At 42.5% G+C, this 19,197-nt stretch overlaps 1 non-coding gene across 1 annotated transcript; it reads left to right on the top strand.

Moving 5' to 3' along the window:
- The first annotated feature begins 242 nt into the window (after nt 1–242).
- Nucleotides 243–317, top strand: Trnap-cgg (transfer RNA proline (anticodon CGG)). Its single transcript has one exon. It is a non-coding gene; the product is annotated as a tRNA-Pro (tRNA).
- The last annotated feature ends 18,880 nt before the right edge of the window (nt 318–19,197 follow it).

Here is a 19,197-nt window from a genome sequence, read left to right on the forward strand (position 1 = left end):
GTAAAGACGTAGGTTGTAAGTGACACTCTGATGACCAAAAACGCTCCAGTCAAGTGGCTCACCAACATGGTGTAAGCAAAAGTACAACTGAAACTTCCTGGCAGATTAAAACTGTGTGCCCGAGCGAGACTCGAACTCGGGACCTTTGCCTGCAAGGTTCGCAGGAGAGCTTCTGTAAAGTTTGGAAGGTAGGAGTCGAGGTACTGGCAGAAGTAAAGCTGTGAGTAGCGGGCGTGAGTCGCGCTTCGGTAGCTCAGTTGGTAGAGCAGTTGCCCGCGGAAGGCAAAGGTCCCGAGTTCGAGTCTCGGTCGGGCACACAGTTTTAATCTGCCAGGAAGTTTCATATCAGCGTACACTCCGCTGCAGAGAGAAAATATCATTCTGAAAAGTACAACTATCTGTATCCTGCATGACAACCTATACTATCCCTATCACCTTTAACGAGGCCTGTTCGGACGTGTATCCGATGCAGCTCTGTTTTGTGTTCCGCGATCATTTGCTGTCGTTGAGCGCAAATTGTTCTTTTACGTACTCATGTTCGTAGAAACTTCGTTGGATCCACTTCCTGTCAGAAGTCCGTCCCTGCGATTTGTTGGTTTCATTAATGTTCACAGTGTATACCGCCAAGCTCAGGTCTTTGACAAACTTAATATAATCATTCAATTTATTCTTATACAGCTTTCGTCTTTCTACTTTGATCACGAGTGAAAAAGGAGTTTGCTGTTGTAGCAAAGCAAGTAGGACAATTTGTTTACAATCTTGTAGGAAATAGATTCACTAGTGATTCTTGTAGGAAATGCTTTCACTCACCTGAGATTAGCGGGCGAATACTGGGAAATTCGAGGAGGCTTTGTCTTTGAACTACAGAGTAAGAGGCCAGAATTATTTTGAAGCTTTTTCGCGGAGGGACAGAAACGAAAAATTTGTCCTCTTCATGGACAGCTGAATAAAGAGAAGAAGGAACCGAACAGAATCAAGAGAGATATAAAGTAGGATGGTGATTGAGTTCTGGGATTTGGTATTATATTAAGAGCAATTATCAACGACTGCCATATCTGGTACAACCAGGAGAGAAGTATACACCACGCTTTAAGTGTGGTCAGGCTGTCTAGGACAGTAGAAAATATTAGAAAGGCCAAACTCCTGCTGATAAGTAATAGCTATGAGCTTGGGGCAGGCCGTCAGGTAGATGAAACCATAGGTGAACCAGCAGAGCACTAGCATATTCAAGCTAAACGCTGAGATGTATAGAGTCAAAGAGGACATTTGAAAGATTGTACAAAAGAGGGCTGTATTTTGCAAGTGGGTAGCGCGAGAAACTGTGGACATAGATGGAGCTTGTAACGTACGTTATCACATATAAACGACGTGTCCCCTCAACGACGACACAAATGTACACTTTCTGGAGACGTTCCGGTGTCGTGATCGTTCACGGCTGATGACAGCTGAATTTATGCTTTTGCTCTGGTACTATCGAAAATACCGATAAATGGGGCTTCAGCAGGCATGGCCTACATCTAAACAGGACGGAGAAGAGACGTTTGCTGGAGCTGTTTCATGAAACCATGGGAGGTGGGGGGGGGGGGGGGGGGTGAGGGGTAGGTCTTAGACCATGACCATACGAGTAAAGCACCTGTATGGTGGCCGATCGGCTCTAGGCGCTTCTGTCTGGAATCGCGCGACCGCTACGGTCGAAGGTTCGAATCCTGCCTTAGGCATGGATGTGTGTGATGTCCTTAGGTTAGTTAGGTTTAAGTAGTTCGAAGTTCTAGGGGACTGATGACCTCAGATGTTAAATCCCTTAGTGCTCAGAGCCATTTGAACCATATTTTTTAAAGCACCTGTTTTCAAGAGTGAGAGTTAGGTCACTTTTAGAATAAATGCAAACGGCTGATTCTTCTCCATTAGACTTAAAAATTCCCAAATAAGCCCTTACAAGGTACATTATGCCATGATAACTTCAGCGTTGAGCGCCCCTAAGCCACACACAGGGTAGAGTATGACTCATCAGATGACGCAGTGGCTAAATGTCGTAAAGTGGAGAAACCATTGTGACACATAGGTTCCGACATTTCGCTGATTTAACAGTCCTTCATCAAAACATACAATAAAGAAAATAATAACTACATCAATTTGAAGAGAACTCCAATATTCTAACAGTAGACTAGTTTTTGTCACTGAGTACTGCTGTGGATAAAGACATATCAAATATTTAGTAGTACCTTTGGATAGAGTCGCAGAATTTTACCAGACTTCTCCAGAGAGTGGATGATTTTCCAATTATAATATAACAGCAATACAGTTTGAATTCAGACACGACGTTAGTTCAAATACTAATATCGACCCTTGAATTACATACTATCCATTTTAAGGACGTGACGCATGAGTTCTTATAAAACATTAATAATTAGCAGCATTCAACCTTTCTCCGCGGCACATTTATTAAGCCGTGTTAAGGAAAGAAAAATGTTGAATGCTAACAATGACTAGTGTCTAAATCAGCCCTTTAACTAACAAGACACGACAACAAAAAGTACTTAATCACATTGTGTGTCTGTCACGTAGCGTGTGCTGTGAATATGTTTTCTCATAACGTCACATAAGCTGTAGGCATCCGTAACTACAAATGTTAATTGAATTTTGTGGAGAGACGTAACTATTATCACAGGATAAATTAGTACAAACCTCATAAACACTCATCACAGTTTCATATGGTTCAGATGGCTCTGAGCACTATGCGACTTAACTTCTGAGGTCATCAGTCGCCTAGAACTTAGAACTAATTAAACCTAACTAACCTAAGGACAACACACACATCCATGCCCGAGGCAGGATTCGAACCTGCGACGGTAGCGGTCACGCGGTTCCAGACTGAAGTGCCTTTAACCGCACGGCAACACCGGCCGGCCATCACAGTTTCAGCATGTCCACGTTAGCGAACAGTTCAACAAGTATATCAAACTGCGTGACCAAAGAAGTGAAGCATGTAATAGGGGAAGAGAAAACGAAATGAAACTTCAGAGCACGAGAGGATATGTGATGTTGTTACAGTAATTAAAAAGATAAGTCAAATTTACAAAGGACTTGACAGTATGAGGCGAATTATCGACAGTGCAACACCCCTCCTCGCCTCTTCTTGCTTGGATGTATCAAAGAATCGGTTGGGGAAGGTGTCATAGAGCTATTAAATCATTCTCCTGCGGCAAGTTGGCACACACCTGTTGTAACTGATCCTTAATTTCCTGGGTATATGCACTGCGACAGAGTTAACTTCTAACATGTTCTGTCGGGTACAGATCTGGAGATCTTGCTAGCCATGAGAATACCGCAACGAGATGTAAACAGTTCACTGAGTAGACGGGCATTGTCCCTGTCAGATATGTCTCCTACATGCTGCTGCATGCGAAATGACTCATGAGGACGCACGATATCTGTTACGTATTGTTACAGTGTCAGATTTCAGTAGCAGTCACCGTCACCTGATGTCGGACCCGATCACTAGCGTCATAATGACGCCTGGAGTGACATCGTTGTACGTCTTTCACACGTTGCAGGAATGCGACCCCTCCACATGTCACTATCACATTTACTAACGATAGTCATCTGGCGTAGATTACCACGACTGGTCGCTGATCAAAATGCGACAGCATTCCTCAGCATTCCAAGCATCCCGGTCACAGAACCATTCTGAAAACAATCGATTGTGTTTTGGGGTTAAGGCAGGCTATGCCTGTTGCAAGGCGTCTAGTACTTGTTGCTGATGGCTGCTGGATATAAGAGGGTTAGTATGTGGTTGGTGCACACTAGGCGTATCGTCTTTTCTTGTGGTCAGCAATGGTAGAGACAAACTGTGATGACGAGCATGTGACATAGTCCAACATCGGGTCACTGACACGTCTGAATCCAGAAAATAGATTGGTACAGCACTAATCAACCAGTAAGCCAAATGGAGTACCACAGTGGGCACTATCAAACTCGGTCAGGTGTTGATAATGCTGTCTCGGAAGAGAAGGTGACATTACAGTGCCTCTCACTGTCGTCACCTAACGTCTGACGCTGTTAGCGCCGCTTACATACCCTACAAATGCTGGTAACCGCACTAAAAATGACCAACACTAATGCACTCTGGCGGGCATTCTACTTGTCACAGAATTGCAACTCTAGCCATTTTCATACCCAACGATGGACAATAGACTGCAAAGGTGCACTGCAAAGTTGCATATCTTCTTGGTTATTCACCTTTTTGTCAGTCAGTGTACAATAGTACCAACAGTAAAAAACATAGTATAAATAAGAACGGGGCACCGTGTGAGGTAAATGTAAAAACATATGTTGGACTCATAGACCATTACTGCAAAGTAAATACGATGAAATCAGGTATGCAAAAAAGTTCCTGAACCACAGACCTACGAAGTGCTTCTACCTGAAGTCAAAATGCAATATTTTTCGAGAAATGTTAAGATCAAGTGTATAGAGAAACTAATGTAAATTGAAAATTGTCTGAGTTCTCAACAGCACATGAACTGAACTTGGAAAAGGCTTTTTCAGAAGTATCCTCATCAGTAACAACGTTTCACAAAAACCAGTGGATACCAACAGACATTAGAAAGTCCTCCAAAACACTTGAGTATCTTACTTGCATGAAAATGACTTAAATAGCCAGAGTCCTTGAATTTCTTCCATGGGTACATAATATATTTATAGGTTGTTTGAGTTTGCTTCAACGAAAAGTCACGTAAAGTCAGAAAATATGTAATGCACAGTGAAAATCAAAGCAGCCTTGGATGTTTTTAAACAGGAAGCTGAGAGAGAGGTCTATGAAGCCGCCATAACATTCCAGTAAAGGAGGGGAAGAACAGGGATGCAATAATAAATTATCCAAGATAGCTCGTATAAAATATGAATGAATGTCATCCGAATGCTGAAGGTGTTATGCCTAGGAATCCTGCATACTCCGTTCGCTTGGCAAACAGTCAAACAACTCGTATTAATGAGTTTTACTACAATAAGACAATTACAATAATTGGCTTTGATATGTGTCGCAAGGGCGACATGCAAAATTATTAGTCTTCCTCAGAATAGACCAGTTGGGCACGGTACTTATGTCCCCTTCATTTGGTGCCTCTGCTGTCCCGTTGTCGTCCTGGAGGAAGATCGGTCAGCGTGCGACAGGTGGACTTCTTCTCACAGCCGTCTCTTCTCTGTCATTACCGACTGGCGTGCTGGCGCTGACTTTACACCATAACATCCACCCTCCCCCCCCCCCCCCGCCTCCTCAAAGCGACGGACCGTCGTCATATATGGTGCACGACCACAGAGGGGGGGGGGGAGGGGGAAGTCAGACGCGTGGACGCTCTGATGCACGGGAAGCTGTGGCTAAAGGGACGTTAGACTTCCGGTTGTGCCCCGCCACCGTGCCTTCGCTCCGGTGGAAACGTCCTCTGGGAAGCGCTCAGAAAAGTATGCGTCGACCCCATGAGGCCCATACCATGATGTAGAAGGTGTCGGTGGCTGCAGCGTGGGCGGGTCCAGCTCTATCGGTAAGACGAGTGGAGGCTGAGGCTCCATCCACATAGGGTCGTACCGCGGTGTCGTGATGATACCCTCAAGCGGCTGCTGCGGCCACGCTGTCCTCGGTATCCGTGAATGTTAGGGAAGAGATGCAGAAGGATCAGCGTGCACATGACACTGGAGAAATTGATTGTGATGTCGGCGCTGCGATCCGTCTGGGCCTGAAATGAGATACATGTAAGTGCCAAGTCGACGAAGGATCTCGCCCCTCGCCCACCATCTTCTGCCGTTGATAACGTATCATGTGGCCCGAAGCAATTCTTGAAGTCTTCTTTCGGCGCCAGATGCTGAGGAGGGTCGAGCAGGGGGAGCAGTGTCCGATTGCGGCGGCCGTGAAGCAATTCCACCGGTGATGGTCCATCTCGTCGATGGGAACGATAGGAGGCAAGAAACAGTTGCAATGCTTGATCCCTGGTGCGTGCGATACGAAGCCATCTGCTGCTTTAAGGTTTTGACAAATCGTTCCGCTTAGCCATTGGACTGTCGATGGAACGGTACACTAGTTGGATGCTGTATGCCATTGAGTCCACGGAATGCTTCAAATTAATTTGGCGTGCAGAGGTTGAAAATACTGCTTCAATTTTAAATTTCTTTATTTTCACACGACTGGTTTCGGACTGTTATAAGCCCATCTTCAGGTATCGTAGATGTGCTGTGTGGCCCCAGAGCGCCGCGTGTACCAGGCGCGGTGTGCTGCCTATGAGCGCAGAACGAACATCCTGTTCTGCGCTCATAGGCAGCACCCCACGCCTAATGTTTGTCTTCTTCAGAATGGACACACACAAGTCTGTCCTACATAGAGTGCGCTAAAGAAGTGGTTAACGTTGAAGCTGCTGTCGAAGTCGCTGACACCTGTCGGGCGCAGTGCTTATGTCCTCTTCATCTTTGGGTCACATTTCTGTGGTGCCACTTGGGTCTATCAGTAGGTCAGGTTTCACTAGGCGCGGCCAGCACCGTAGTAGGTATGGGAAGTGGAGGCTGGCAAAGCTTATAGGTTGCAGTGTAGCGGGTGGTGGTGGGATCACTTATGGAAAGTTTCCTGTAGTAGTTGATGTTAGAGGTGCACCTTTTTTGGTTTGGTATGTTGACTCTGAAATTCTTGGTATGTCGGAACACCACCTAAATAATTTGAGAATTCAGAGGCTTCCTTTACCAGGATACAGCTGCTTTTCAAGGAGTTCATTGCGGGGTTAGGGAGTGGTTATGTACGTAAAAACCAGTACTCCAATTAAATCTAAGCACTTATCACAGGACTGCACTAAACAGATATTTGAATGTTGTGCAGGGACAGTTGAATTTAGTAAAACTAAACTTCTAATTATTGTTGTTTATAGGTCCCCTAACTCTGACTTCTGGGTATTTCTGCTCAAGATTTAAGAGCACTTGATTCACTTTGTAGGAACGACTAGAGATTAGTTATATGTGGTGACTTCGGTATAAATTTAGTGTATGATCTGAAACAGACTGAGTTTTTCCAACTAGGGTGCAAGGGAACAGTAGCACAGTCATAAACGATATTTTTATTCCTTTTTCATTACTAGATGGGCATCCTGTTAGTAAAAGGGTGAATGGCCTTTCAGACCATGATGTACAAATTTTAACACTAAAATGCTTTTGTATTCAAACAAAAGTCAAATGAAATTACAAGCTATGTAGCAAAATTAATCCAAAAGCAATAGAGAGATTTTTTAAACCTTGTCAAGCAACAAGAGTGGCTGGGCGTATATAGTGTCGATAAGATAGATGATAAATATAATGCTTTCCTCAGCATATTTCTCATTCTTTATGCGAGTTGCTTTCCATTAGAACGTTCTACATGGGGTACTTACTGGCAGTGGCTGACTGGTGGGATAAGGATATCACGTGGAACAAAGTGGAAATTATATCAAAATGTTAGAAGTTGCAGTAGCCCATTACAAACACTATTGTAAGGTGCTTAAAATGTTATTTGTAGGGCCAAGTGTATGTGATATGCAAATGGAATAACTAATTCACGGGATAAAATTAAAACCATATAGTCAGTATTAAAATAAGTCTCTGGTCAGCAGCACCAGGTCGACGATATTCAGTCAGTTGGAAATGAAAATATTTCTTTTACCTATATATCAGATATATGTACAGTATTTAACAATCATTTTCTGAGCATTGCTGGTGAATTAAATAAAAATTCAGTTTCTACAGGGAATCATATAACTTTTTTGGCAAATGCCTTTCCAAGAGTGATGTCTGAAATACTCCTCTATGATACAGACAAGGGAGAGATTGAATCAATAATTAAGTCACTGAAGACAAAGGACTCTTATGGATATGCTGGTGTGAATAGCAAAATATTAAAGTACTGTGCTACTCATGGTAGCTCTGTGTTTAGCCATATTTGTAATTTTTTCTTTAGGAATAGTCAGTTTCCTGAACGATTAGAGTACTCAGTAGTAAAGCCACTTTATAAAAAGGGAGAAAGGGATAATGTAGACAATTTTAAAACCTATTTCTATGCCATCAGTGTTTGCTAAAGGTATTGAAAAGGCTGTGTATGTAAGGATAATTGATCATTTTATATCACTCGATTAGCTGTCAAATAAACAGTTAGGCTTTAGAAGTCGTTCAACAACTAAAAATGCTATATTCTCTTTTCTCTGCGAGGTTCTGGATGGGTTAAACAAAAGGTTTTGAACGCTAGACATATTTTTTGATTTAACTAAGGTGTTTCTGTTGATCACAAATTATTGCTCCATAAGTGGGACTGTTATGGAATACGGGAAGTAGCTCACAATTGGTGCACCTCTTACTTTAGCAACAGACAGCAAAATGTCATTATTCACAATGTTGAGAATGGCTGTGATGTAGAGTCTGAGTGGGGTACAGTCTGGTGGGGGGTGCCCCAGGGATCAGTGTTGAGGCCACTCCTGTTCCTTATTTATATAATACGAGGGCAGTTCAATAAGTAATGCAACACATTTTTTTTCTCTGCCAATTTTGGTTGAAAAAACCGGAAATTTCTTGTGGAATATTTCCAAACATTCCTGCTTCGTCTCGTTTAGTTTCAGTGACTTCCGACAGGTGGCAGCGCTGTACGGAGCTGTTAAAATTGCGTCTGTAATGGATGTGCGATGCAATCAACGGGCAGTGATCGAGTTTCTTTTGGCGGAAAACCAGGGCATCTCAGATATTCATAGGCGCTTGCCGAATGTCTACGGTGATCTGGCAGTTAACAAAAGCACGGTGGGTCGTTGTGCAAAGCGTGTGTCATCATCGCCGCAAGGTCAAGTAAGACTGTCTGATCTCCCGCTTGGGGGCCGGCCGTGCACAGCTGTGACTCCTGCAATGGCGGAGCATGCGAACACACTCGTTCGAGATGATCGACGGATCACCATCAAACAACTCAGTGCTCAACTTGACATCTCTGTAGGTAGTGCTGTCACAATTGTTCACCAGTTGGGATATTCAAAGGTTCGTTCCCGCTGGGTCCCTAGTTGTCTAACCGAACACCATAAAGAGCAAAGGAGAACCATCTGTGCGGAATTGCTTGCTCGTCATGTGGCTGAGGGTGACAATTTCTTGTCAAAGATTGTTACAGGCGATGAAACATGGGTTCGTCACTTCGAACTTGAAACAAAACGGCAATCAATGGAGTGGCGCCACACCCACTCCCCTACCAAGAAAAAGTTTAAAGCCATACCCTCAGCCGGTAAAGTCATGGTTACAGTCTTCTGGGACGCTGAAGGGGTTATTCTGTTCGATGTCCTTCCCCATGGTCAAACGATCAACTCTGAAGTGTATTGTGCTACTCTTCAGAAATTGAAGAAACGACTTCAGCATGTTCGTAGGCACAAAAATCTGAACGAACTTCTCCTTCTTCATGACAACGCAAGACCTCACACAAGTCTTTGCACCCGAGAGGAGCTCACTAAACTTCAGTGGACTGTTCTTCCTCATGCACCCTACAGCCCCGACCTCGCACCGTCGGATTTCCATATGTTTGGCCCAATGAAGGACGCAATCCGTGGGAGGCACTACGCGGATGATGAAGAAGTTATTGATGCAGTACGACGTTGGCTCCGACATCGACCAGTGGAATGGTACCGTGCAGGCATACAGGCCCTCATTTCAAGGTGGCGTAAGGCCGTAGCATTGAATGGAGATTACGTTGAAAAATAGTGTTGTGTAGCTAAAAGATAGGGGAATAACCTGATGTATTTCAATGCTGAATAAAACAACCCCTGTTTCAGAAAAAAATGTGTTGCATTACTTATTGAACTGCCCTCGTAGTTATGCCCTCTAGTATTATGGGTAACTCTAGAATATCTCTGTTTGTTTATGACGCTAGCTTGGTAGTAAAGGATGTGCAACATTGGCTCGGTTTCAAATAGTGCAGATTATGACCTAAGTTCATGGCTTGTAGAAAATAAACTAACGCTAAATCACAGTAAGACTCAGTTTTCACAGTTTCTAACACACAATTCAACAAAACCCGACGTTTTAATTTCTCAGAATGGTCACATTAAACTGATCAGTTCAAATTTCTAGGTGTTCAGATAGATAGTAAACTGTCGTGGGAAGCCCGCGTTCAGAATCTTGTTCAAAGACTTAATGCTGCCGGTTTCACTAGTCTAATGGTATCTGAAATGAGTGGTCGTTCGACACGAAAATTAGTCTACAATGCTTATATTCATTCGCTTATGTCGTAAGCTATTATATTCTGCAGTAACTCTTCCCATTCTAGAAGGATATTTTTGAATCAGAAGCGGGCGGCTCGGGCAATAAGTGGTGTAAATTCACGAAACTCTTGTCGACCCCTGTTCACGAGTCTGGGTATTTTGATACTGGCTTCTCAATATATATATGTTCCTTACTGTCATTTCTTGTTAACAATATTATTTCATTCCCAAGAAGAAGCAGCTTTCACGCAGTTAATACTTGGAAGAAATCAAACTTGCAATTGGCCGGACTTCCTTAACTCTTGTGCAGAAAGATTTGCAGTATACTGCTGCATCTGTTTTCAATAAGCTACCACTCGAATTCAAAAATCTTAGCAGTAATCCACGCGCTTTCAAATCGAAACTGAAGAGTTTCCTCATGGGCCACTCTTCCTATTCTGTGGAGGAGTTCGTTTAAAAATTAAGCTGATTCTTGTTGTATTGTTGACTGCGTTTACTTAAACTTACGAATTGACTTTTTTCGGGTTAATAAACATTTTATTTTTATCTGTTCTTACTTTCATGCTGTAATTTCATGTGCTGACATTTTCCATGACCTTAGAGATTTGCTCCTCAATTTAGTCCTGCGGAATAAAATCTAGGGGCCCGCTGCTGTCGCGTTGTCGTCCTGGAGGGAGGTCGGTCAGCATGCGAATTGCTGACTTCATCTCAGAGCTGTCTCTTCTATTTCGTTCCCGACTGCCGTGCCGGCGCTGACTTTGCGCCATAACAGAAGACCTATTAGATTAAAAATTTCATACACAAATAGAATATCCGCAAGTAGCTGTGCAGGTTTCGCTATTATCAGCCACAGAACATGAAGACTGTATGTGACCTAAAAACTGAAATGTCATCATGTTTAGAGGAATTACCAATCTGTGTGCCGAAACAATGCATACAGAGCGCAGTTGCTCACTCAGAAAATTGAACAAGTGAGTCATATATATCAGAAAACTTCTCATCTTATTTAAAACACTCACGAATGATACACAAATGCAAAAATAAGAATAGACAGGTTAATGACTCACATACTTTATTCATCTACATCTACATCTACGTGACTACTCTGCTATTCATAATAAAGTGCCTGGCAGAGGATTCAATGAACCACCTTCGAGCTCTCTCTCTCTCTACCGTTCCACTCTCGAATGGCGCGCGGGAAAAACGAGCACTTAAATTTTTATGTGCGAGCCCAGATATCTCTTGTTTTATCGTGATCATCATTTCTGCCTATGTAGGTAGGTGCTAACAGAATGTTTTCGCTATCGGAGGAGAAGACTGATAATTGAAATTTCACGAGAAGATCCCGTCGCAACGAAAAGCGCCTTTGTTTTAATGATTGCCACTCCAATTCACGTACCATGTCTGTGGCACTATCTCCCCTATTTTGTCAGAATACAAAACGAACCACCCTCCTTTGAACTTTTTCGATGTCACCCGTCAGCCCCACCTGGTGCAGATCACACACAGCAACACTCCAGAACAGGGTGGACAAGAATGGTGTAAGCGGTTTCTTTAGTAGACTTCTTGCACCGGTTTCCTCTATGCACAACATTAACTACGTGATCGTTCCAGTTTAGGTTATTAAGTATTTAGTTGAATTTACAGCCTTAAGATTTGTGTGACTTATCACGTAATCGAAATTTAGAGGATTTCTTTTAGTACTGATGTGAATAACTTCACACTTTTCTTTATTCAGGGTCAATTGCCACTTTTAGCACCATACAGATATCTGATATAAATCATTTTGCAATTCGTTTTGGTCATCTGATGATTTTACAAGACGGTAAATGACAGCATCACCTGCAAATAATCTAAGACAAAAATGGTTCAAATAACTCTGAGCACTATGGGACTTAACATCTGAAGTAATCATTACCTTAGACTTAGAACTAGTTAAACCTAAGTAACCTAAGGACATCACACACATCCATGCACTAAGGAGGATTCGAACCTGCTACCGTAGGAGCTTCTCAGATTGTCTTGGCGAACGCCGGATATTACTTCTGTTTTACCCGGTGACTTTGTGACTTTCCGTCAATTACTACTCACTGTGACCTTTCTGACAGGAAATCACGAATCCAGTCTCACAACTGAGGCGATATTCCATATGTACAGAGTTTGGTTAGAAGACGCCCGTGAGGAATGATGCATAAATCTTTCTGAAACCCTAAAAATATGAACATCCCCTGTCAATAGCACTCATTACTACATGGCTATAAAGAGCTAGTTGTCTTTCACAAGAACGATGTTTTCTGAATCCGTGCTGACTATGTGTCAATAAATCGTTTCCTTCGAAGTAATTTATAATGTTTGAACACAGTATATGTATCAAAACCCTACTGCAAACCGACGTTAGTGATATGGGCCTGTGAATTAGCTGATTACGCCTATTTACCTTTTTGGGTAATGGTGTGACATGAGCAATTTTCCAGTCTTTAGGTACGGAACTTTATGTGAGCGAGCTGTTGTATATAATTGCTAAATATGGAGCTATTGAATCAGCATACTCTGAAAGGTACCTGACTGGTATACAATCAGGATCGGAATCCTTGCGTTTATTAAGTGATTTAAGCTGCTTTGTTACACCGAGGACCTCTACTCCTATGTTTCTCATCTTGGCAGTTGTTCTTGATTGGAATTCAAAAATATTTACTTCGCCTCCTTTGGTGAACTAGTTTCAGAAAACCGTGTTTAATAACTCTGCTATAGTGGCACTGTCATCAGTGACTTCACCGTTCTTATCGCGCAGTAAACGTATTGATTGTATCTTGCCAATGGTGTGCTTTATGTATCATCAGAATCTCTTCGGTTTTCTGCCAAATTCCGAGGCAGAGATTCGTTGTGGAAACTACTGAAAGTATCTCGCATTGAAGTACGTGCTGTATTGAAACTTCTGCCAAAATTTTCCAATCTTGGCGATTTTCTGTTCTTTTAAATTTGGAATGCTTTTTTCGTTGCTTCTGCCACAGCTCTCTGAGCCGTTTTGTAAGCCATGGGGAATTTCCAGCACTATCACTTATTAATTTATGTGGTATATATCTCCAAATTGCCGTCGATACTATCTCTCTGAAATTATTCCATATCTTTTCTACACACTCAAGTGCCAATGAAACTGGTATAGCACGCATATTGAAATATAGAGATATGCAAAAAAGCAGAATACGGCGCTGCGTTCGGCAACGCCTTTATAAGACAACAAGTGTATGGTGCAGTTGTTAGAACGAGTACTGCTGCTGCATCGGCAGGTTATCAAGATTTAAGTGATTTTGAACGTGGTGTTACAGTCGGCGCACGAGTGATGGGACACAGCACATCCAAGGTAGCGATGAAATGTGGATTTTCCAGTACCACCATTTCATGAGTATACAGTGAATATCAGGAATTCGGTAAAACATCAAATTTGCGACATCGCAGCGGCCGGAAAAAGATCCTGCAAGAACGGGACCCACAACGACTGAAGTGAATCGCTCAACGTGACAGAAGTGCAACCTTTCCACAAATTGCTGCAGATTTCAGTGCTGTTCCATCTACAAGTGTTACCGTGCGAACAATTGAACGAAACATCATCGACATGGACTTTCGGAGCCGAAGGCCCACTCGTGTACACCTGATGACTTCATGACGCAAAGCGCTACTCCTCGCCTGGGCCGGTCAACACCGCCATTGGACTGTTGATGACTGGAAACATGTTGCCTGGTAGGATGAGCCTCGTTTCAGATTGCTTCGCGCGGATGGACTTCTACGGGTATGCAGAAAACCTCATGAATCCATGGAACCTGCATATCAGCAGTGGCCTGTTCAAGTTGGTGGAGGCTCTGTAATGGTATGGGGCGTGTGCAGGTGGAGTAATATGGGATGCAACTCTGACAGATGAAACGTACGTAAGTATTCTGTATGATCGCCTGCATCCATTCATATCCTTGGGGGTATTCCGTCGGTCTTGTAAAATTGCAGCAGGACAATGCGACACCACACACGTCCAGAATTGCTACAGAGTGACTCGATGAACACTTTTCTGTGTTTAAACACTTCCGCTGGCCACCAAACCCCCCAAACATAAACGTTATTGATCATATCTGGGATTCCTCGCCACGCGATATTCAGAAGAATTCTCCACCCCCTCGTACTCTTACGGATTTATGGACAGCCCTCTAGGATTCATGGTGTCAGTTTCCTCTAGCGTTACTTCAGACATCAGTCGAGTGCAGTGGCACTTCTGTGAGCTCGCGGGGGCCCTACAGGAAAGTAAGCAGGTGTACCAGTTTCTTTGCCTCTTCAGTGTATACTCCTCGCAGTAGGATATTACGACCAGTGCAGTTCCTGATATACATTAGTAACTTTCTCAACAGTAGTTGTCAAGGGGAAAAAATTGCCTTTGCTTATGAGAACTGTATTATAGTCTTCGAGAGAACAACTGTCATTGCAGAGAAAGCAAGTGAAACTCTCAAAGATGTTTACGATTGGGCAATGTGAGATAAAGTTACATCCATCGTAAAGGAAACTACTGCCTTGGCCTCCAGTTTTTGACAGACAAAATGATACTGTTGAATTAAACGTAGATGTTACATTTTCAGACTGAATAACAAACACTGTTGAAGCTGTGTCCACACACGAAAGTACTTGGAAATAAAAAAAAATCATCAGCATATCATGTGGTTTAAGTCCTGCCGTCAGCGTGTAACAGCCAGCAACATTTAAATCTACTGTTCATTACTTCCCACGTGCATTCAGTCCTTAGCTATGGATTTTTACTCAATGTAGGGAACTCGTGAAAAGAGTGAAATACAAGTTACTAATAATTTTAAAAGCTGTGTAATTTCATAGAACATACTCGCCCTATAAATTTGTTGCCTTTGTCGTTGTTTCTGGAAATGACACACGTTCTTCTATTACCACAACAGCCATACATCCACACAGTATCGACCTTTTCCGCGATTGGTAAACGGTCCATTTTAACACGGGTAATGTATCACGAAGTAAATACCGTCCCCACTGGCGGAATGTTACGTAATACCACGTACTTATATGTTTCTGCAAATATGTTCCTTGACATGGTCGCTTGAAAGAAAGGAGGTCCCACTTATTACTCCATCAGTCTCTGTACAAAGTACCCTGTGTGCCATACGTTCCACGAACCTATAGGATTCCACTGAAAGCATCTAGCTCTTCCAGGCTTAGGGACCAGTCATCATTATCAACTGTGCTGTGAGCCTTTTCTTCTGAATACTTTCCTACTTCCTCGTGAATACTGAGCTGCTGCAGCACTTTTGACACCCAATGTTCTGTGACAATGTTACTAATAACACTTTGACGGCTCCATTAACTGCTCCGGCCACCACGACATCAATGTCAACAGCTGGAGCCATTGTCACGTGCTAACTGAATTGTACATCAAAATTCATTATAACTGGTAAGAGATAAGGGATGCTGGAAAAAAACTATCCACGATGCTGTTTGACTTACACATTTACATTATATGATCATTAATATTGAATTTATCAATGACTTACCGTCTCCATCAGGTAGTTTTCAAATAACTCCTCCAGCCCGATATCCTCGTCCTTGTCTAATGCCGCATCCTGCATCACACACACGTTTGACATATTGTCAGGAGGGGGACGTCAATGGCATTCGGTAGAATTTTTAAATCTGATACTTAAAGAATAGGAGAAAGAAAGCCATACATTGGACTACACACTTATTTGTTCAAAAACTTAGGTACTTGTTTGATTCTGCAAGAGGTGGGTCATCGTCAAATGGATCATATTCTGATAGCTGCTCGTTTGGGGCACAATCACCTGAGTCAGCAGTTTCCACTGGATAAAATTGTCATCCTCTTCTGCATATGTCTCACTATAGGATTCATCACATTGACCGCATTAGTGAAACATTCTCTGTATTGACACATTGTCTTGGCATCATAGCTTAAATGATGCAAATTCTCAAAAATAAACTGCAAGCTCACATTGCTGGCATCACAACTGCCTCAGCCCATTCGCCTTGACATTAGACAAACATATACTAACAAACCCCCCCATGAACCATGGACCTTGCCGTTGGTGGGGAGGCTTGCGTGCCTCAGTGATACAGATAGCCGTACCGTAGGTACAACCACAACGGAGGGGTATCTGTTGAGAGGCCAGCAAACGTGTGGTTCCTGAAGAGGGGCAGCAGCCTTTTCAGTAGTTGCAAGGGCAACAGTCTGGATGATTGACTGATCTGGATTTGTAACAGTAACCAAAACGGCCTTGCTGTGCTGGTACTGCGAACGGCTGAAAGCAAGGGAAACTACGGCCGTAATTTTTCCCGAGGGCATGCAGCTTTACTGTATGATTAAATGATGATGGCGTCCTCTTGGGTAAAATATTCCGGAGGTAAAATAGTCCCCCATTCGGATCTCCGGGCGGGGACTACTCAAGAGGATGTCGTTAGCAGGAGAAAGAAAACTGGCGTTCTACGGATCGGAGCGTGGAATGTCAGATCCCTTAATCAGGCAGGTAGGTTAGAAAATTTAAAAAGGGAAATGGATAGGTTAAAGTTAGATATTGTGGGAATTAGTGAAGTTCGGTGGCAGGAGGAACAAGACTTCTGGTCAGGTGACTACAGGGTTATAAACACAAAGTCAAATAGGGGTAATGCAGGAGTAGGTTTAATAATGAATAGGAAAATAGGAATTCGGGTAAGCTACTACAAACAGCATAGTGAACGCATTATTGTGGCCAAGATAGATACGAAGCCCACACCTACTACAGTAGTACAAGTTTATATGCCAACTAGCTCTGCAGATGACGAAGAAATTGAAGAAATGTATGATGAAATAAAAGAAATTATTCAGATAGTGAAGGGAGACGAAAATTTAATAGTCATGGGTGACTGGAATTCGAGTGTAGGAAAAGGGAGAGAAGGAAACGTAGTAGGTGAATATGGATTGGGGCTAAGAAATGAAAGAGGAAGCCGCCTGATAGAATTTTGCACAGAGCACAACTTAATCATAGCTAACACTTGGTTTAAGAATCATGATAGAAGGTTGTATACATGGAAGAACCCTGGAGATACTAAAAGGTATCAGATAGATTATATAATGGTAAGACAGAGATTTAGGAACCAGGTTTTAAATTGTAAGACATTTCCAGGGGCAGATGTGGACTCTGACCACAATCTATTGGTTATGACCTGTAGATTAAAACTGAGGAAACTGCAAAAAGGTGGGAATTTAAGGAGATGGGACCTGGATAAACTGAAAGAACCAGAGGTTGTACAGAGTTTCAGGGAGAGCATAAGGGAACAATTGAAAGGAATGGGGGAAAGAAATACAGTAGAAGAAGAATGGGTAGCTCTGAGGGATGAAGTAGTGAAGGCAGCAGACGATCAAGTAGGTAAAAATAAGAGGGTTAGTAGAAATCCTTGGGTAACAGAAGAAATATTGAATTTAATTGATGAAAGGAGAAAATATAAAAATGCAGTAAATGAAGCAGGCAAAAAGGAATACAAACGTCTCAAAAATGAGATCGACAGGAAGTGCAAAATGGCTAAGCAGGGATGGCTAGAGGACAAATGTAAGGATGTAGAGGCTTATCTCACTAGGGGTAAGATAGATACTGCCTACAGGAAAATTAAAGAGACCTTTGGAGATAAGAGAACCACTTGTATGAACATCAAGAGCTCAGATGGAAACCCAGTTCTAAGCAAAGAAGGGAAAGCAGAAAGGTGGAAGGAGTATATAGAGGGTCTATACAAGGGCGATGCACTTGAGGACAATATTATGGAAATGGAAGAGGATGTAGATGAAGATGAAAGGGGAGATACGATACTGTGTGAAGAGTTTGACAGAGCAATGAAAGACCTGAGTCGAAACAAGGCCCATGGAGTAGACAACATTCCATTGGAACTACTGACGGCCTTGGGAATGCCAGTCCTGAGAAAACTCTACCATCTGGTGAGCAAGATGTATGAAACAGGCCAAATACCCTCAGACTTCAAGAAGAATATAATAATTCCAATCCCAAAGAAAGCAGGTGTTGACAGATGTGAAAATTACCGAACAATTAGTTTAATAAGCCACAGCTGCAAAGTACTAACACGAATTCTTTACAGACGAATGGAAAAACTAGTAGAAGCTGACCTCGGGGAAGATCAGTTTGGATTCCGTAGACATACTGGAACACGTGAGGCAATACTGACCTTACGACTTATCTTAGAAGAAAGATTAAGGAAAGGCAAACCTACGTTTATAGCATTTGTAGACTTAGAGAAAGCTTTTGACAATGTTGACTGAAATACTCTCTTTCAAATTATAAAGGTGGCAGGGGTAAAATACAGGGAGCGAAAGGCTATTTACAACTTGTACAGAAACCAGATGGCAGTTATAAGAGTTGAGGGACATGAAAGGGAAGCAGTGGTTGGGAAGGGAGTAAGACAGGGTTGTAGCCTCTCCCCGATGTTATTCAATCTGTATATTGAGCAAGCAGTAAAGGAAACAAAAGAAAAATTTGGAGTAGGTATTAAAATCTATGGAGAAGAAATAAAAACTTTGAGGTTCGCCGATGACATTGTAATTCTGTCAGGGACAGCAAAGGACTTGGAAGAGCAGTTGAACGGAATGGATGTTGTCTTGAAGGGAGGATATAAGATGAACATCAACAAAAGCGAAACGAGGATAATGGAATGTAGACGAGTTAAGTCGGGTGATGCTGAGGGTATTAGATTAGGAAATGAGACACTTAAAGTAGTAAAGGAGTTTTGCTATTTGGGGAGCAAAATAACTGATGATGGTCGAAGTAGAGAGGATATAAAATGTAGACTGGCAATGGCAAGGAAAGCGTTTCTGAAGAAGAGAAATTTGTTAACATCGAGTATAGATTTAAGTGTCGGGAAGTTATTTCTGAAAGTATTTGTATGGAGTGTAGCCATGTATGGAAGTGGAACATGG

Source organism: Schistocerca serialis, chromosome 1 (assembly GCF_023864345.2).
Source record: "Schistocerca serialis cubense isolate TAMUIC-IGC-003099 chromosome 1, iqSchSeri2.2, whole genome shotgun sequence".
Lineage (NCBI taxonomy): Eukaryota > Metazoa > Arthropoda > Insecta > Orthoptera > Acrididae > Schistocerca > Schistocerca serialis.